The sequence below is a fragment of the Dipodomys merriami genome, unplaced genomic scaffold, assembly GCF_024711535.1.
Source record: "Dipodomys merriami isolate MVZ:Mamm:240054 unplaced genomic scaffold, mDipMer1.0.p SCAF_61, whole genome shotgun sequence".
NCBI lineage: Eukaryota > Metazoa > Chordata > Mammalia > Rodentia > Heteromyidae > Dipodomys > Dipodomys merriami.
The window spans coordinates 7,696,279-7,700,225 of NW_027206191.1; positions in this window are offsets into that span (position 1 = coordinate 7,696,279).

A 3,947-nucleotide genomic window follows, 5' to 3' on the forward strand; every position below is an offset into this window, starting at 1 on the left:
GGATTACAGGCTAGATCCACCAGTGCCCTTATGTTTCTGAGTTTTTTGACACAAAGATGATGTTATACAACTTCAACCACAGCTCGACTTCTAGCTTTTTTTTTTGCTTATTGGTCATAAACATGTAATGTACTTTTCTGGATAGACTGGCTTCAAACCATGATCTTCAGATTTCAGCTTCTGAGGTGCTCCGATTATACACATGAACCACAAACCCATTGGTCACTTGAAAATATTAATATTTTCCCCTTTCATCTTTTAAAATTTTTCTTTTTTAAAAATTTTTGTTTATGTACTAGTCCTGGGGCTACAAATCAGGGCCTGGATACAATGCCAGAGCTTTCTCTTCAAGACTAGTGGCTTACCACATGAGCCAAAGTATAACTTGTGGTTATACTTGTTTTGTCTTAATGCTTCAACTAAAGCTCTGGGTGCTGTTCTAGAAAGTGATTGCCCAGTTTGTATTCGGGTCACAGCTCACTTCCAGGTTTTGTTTTTCAATTCTTGATAGTTAATAGGAGATGAGTCTTATGCAAAGCCCAGCATGAATCATTTGGCTGAAATCTGAGGATCATGGTTCAAAGCGAACTAGGGCAGAAAAGCCCATGAGACTCCTAGCTCCAATCAATCACTGAAACGCTGGGAGTAGTAGAGCTCTATCCTCGAACAAAACAACATAAGTTCAAGCCTCAGGATGGCATACAGATGCAAACACAGAGACTTTCTTGCATGGAATTTCTTGCATGGGCTAGCTTTGAACAATGATTCTGATTTCAATATCTCTTCATCCTCTTCCTGAAAATTTTATTGGTCCTGTGGCTTGACCTCTGACTCTGGGGCCTATATCTTAGGTTTTACACTCAAGGCTGTACACCTCAGCAACAGATCAAGGCTTTGTACAGTGTAGCTGGAGATAAGAATCTCAAGCGTGTTCCTTCCCAGGCTGACTTGACACTGCAGTCCTCAGTTATCAGCCTCTTGTGTAGTGAAGATTACACACATAACCAGCAACACTGGGGTCATTTTAAAACTTTAATATGTGCTTGCTTCCTCCTTCATTTCTTTTTTCATTTTTGCTTCTCCTGGGAGTAGAAATTGAAGCTCAGATGCTCAGGACATACATGGGACCAACCATAACATTAGGCTTTTGGGGGAGGTTAAATGGAGAGAAGAGAATCATGTAGAGGTAGGCCAGATTCAGGAGGCTGAAAATTGAGGAGAGTCCATGACATTCTTTTCTCCAATTAACCACTACAATCTGAGAGTAGTCGATCATTGAGCTAAATATTGCAATTTCAAGCACCAGGACTGGCACAAACACACAAACACACAGACACACACACACACACACACACACACACGTGCATGCACACACACACACACGTGCACGCACACACACACACACACACACACACACACACGTCTTATGAGCACCTATACCTGAGCTGAGCTTTAAACGGTATCCTCAAATTTCACCCTGAGTATGTAGAATGAAAGATATGAGCCACCAATGATTGGCTCATTGAAACCTCTGTTACTTGCTCTTTCTTCTCTTCTTCCACCCTTCTTTTCATTTATTTCATTCTTTTTGTGTGTGTTCGTCTTGGAGCTCAAACTCATGCAAGGCCTGTCCTGATTCAGGAGGCTGAAATCTGGCCATCATAGTTTGAAAGTGGCCTGAGCAGGAAAGTCCATGAAACTCTCATCTCCAATCAACCAACAAAAACCTATCCCCAGTGTGGCGCCACACAGAAAACAGTCTCCTGGAATTTCTTGATTAGGTTTGCCTTTACACAGGATCTTATATTTCAGCCTCTTGCATTTCTAGAATTACAGACATGAGCAACAGTGCTAAGTTATCTACCTCCAACCATTTAATTTTCTTATTGTGATCCTGAGGCTGGATCTCTAAGCCAGGACACTGTTTCATGGGTTTTTCTCTCAAGGATGGTGCTTTATAACTACAACCATAGCTTTATTTTCTGGCGTTTTTTGCTGGTTATTTGGAGACTTATGCATTTCCCTGTCTAGGCTGGCTGTGAACAACAACCTTCAGATTTCAGGTTTGTGAGTCAGTAAGATTACACATATTGAGCAAAAACGCATGCATGGCTCATTTTGAAACTTTAATTGGATTTTCTCACACGGTTTTTCTTTTTTTCCTAGTCCTGGGGCTTGAACTCAGGCCTTGGGCACTGTCCCTGAACTTCTGTTACTCCAGGTGAGAGCTGTACTACTTGAACGATAGTGCCTCGTCCAGCCTTGTAGCTTATTTTTGGTGCAAATTAGATATATGAGTCTCATGGACTCTCCTGCCTGGACTGGTCATGAACTGTGATCCTTAGATTTCATCCTCCTCAGTACCTCTTATAACATGTGTGAGAAACAAATTTTAGATTCATTTCAACCACTGTCAGTGACTCTTCCTTTTGTATTTCTATCCTCCTTTTATTTTACTTCTTCTCTGTTTGTCCTGCGGCTAGAACTCAGGGTCTGGGTGCTTTTTCCCAGTTCTGCCAGTTGAACTACAAATAAATTCCAGTTTTTTTTTCTGTTTTGTTGTTTAATTAGAAATGAGTATCATGTAGAGCCAAACCAGATTCATGAGGTTGCAAACTGAGGATCAAAGTTTGTGCCAGTCTGGGGATGAAAGTCCATGATATCTCCAATTATAGCCACTAAAAAGCTGAGATTAGTAGAACCTTGAGAAAAACAGTACAAGTTCAAGCAAAAGGACTCACACACAGACACACACACACACACACACACACACACACACACACACACACTGTGTGTGTGTGTGTGTGTGTGTGTGTGTGTGTGTGTGAACTTTCCTACTTGGTCACGTTTTTAAATATGATCCCCAGATTTTAGCTTCCTGAGTAACTAGAATTGCAGTTATGAGCCACCAATGATTGGCTGATTGGCTCATTGAAGCCTCAGTTATTGGTTCTTCTCTTCTTCTACCCTTCTTTACATTTAATCATTTCATTGTTTGTGTGTGCTGGTCCTGGAGTTAGAACTCATGCAAGGCTTGGCCTGTTTCAGGAGGCTGAAGTCTGACCATCATGGTTCAAAGCCATCCTGAGCAGGAAAGTCTAAGACCCTTACCTCCAATTAAGTGCTAAAAACCTGGGACTAATACAGTTCCAGCCCCAAGATGTCCCACAAACAACTGACTTCTGGAATTTCCTGCTTGGGTTGGCCTTTACACTGGATCCCCATATTTCTGCCTCCTGAGGTTCTAGAATTACAGGCCTGAATCACCAGCCCCAGGTTCTCTTCTTATTATCATTTTTGTGATCCTGAGGCTGGATCTCTGAGCCAGGGCACTGTTTCATAGCTGTCTCACTCAAGGCTGGTGCTTCACTTCTGTTTTATTGTTTGTTTGTTTTGATGGTGATTTGATGATGAGACACCATAACCCTCAAATTTCATCTATCTTTGTATCTAGGATTACAGACAGTAAACAAAAATTCATGGCTCATTTTGAAAATTTAATTGGATTTTTCCAAAACATCTTTTAATTTCTATTTTTTATTTTCGTAGGTATGCTGGGCTTGGGGCAATAAATCAGAGCCTAGGTATTGTCCCAGTTATTTTTTTTCTCCTCTAATTTTTTTTTTATTTTTTTCTCTTCATTGTGAAAATACCGTACAGAGGGCTTACAATTAATTTCATGAGCAAGGTAATGAGTACATTTCTTATCAAGCATCGTTGCCTCCTCCTTTGTTTCTTCTTACTATCCCCTTCCATCCCTCACCCCAGCCGTCCCCTTGACACCCGTGCACCAAAGTGGTAAATTTGTTTTTCAACATAATGTCTTATACATGTCATTGTTGCAATGGTTCCACCTGTATCCTTATTTTCTTTTTGCCGGTCGTGGGGTCTGAACTCTGGGCCTGGACGCTGTCCCTCAGCTCTCCAGCTTACGGCTAGAGCCCTAC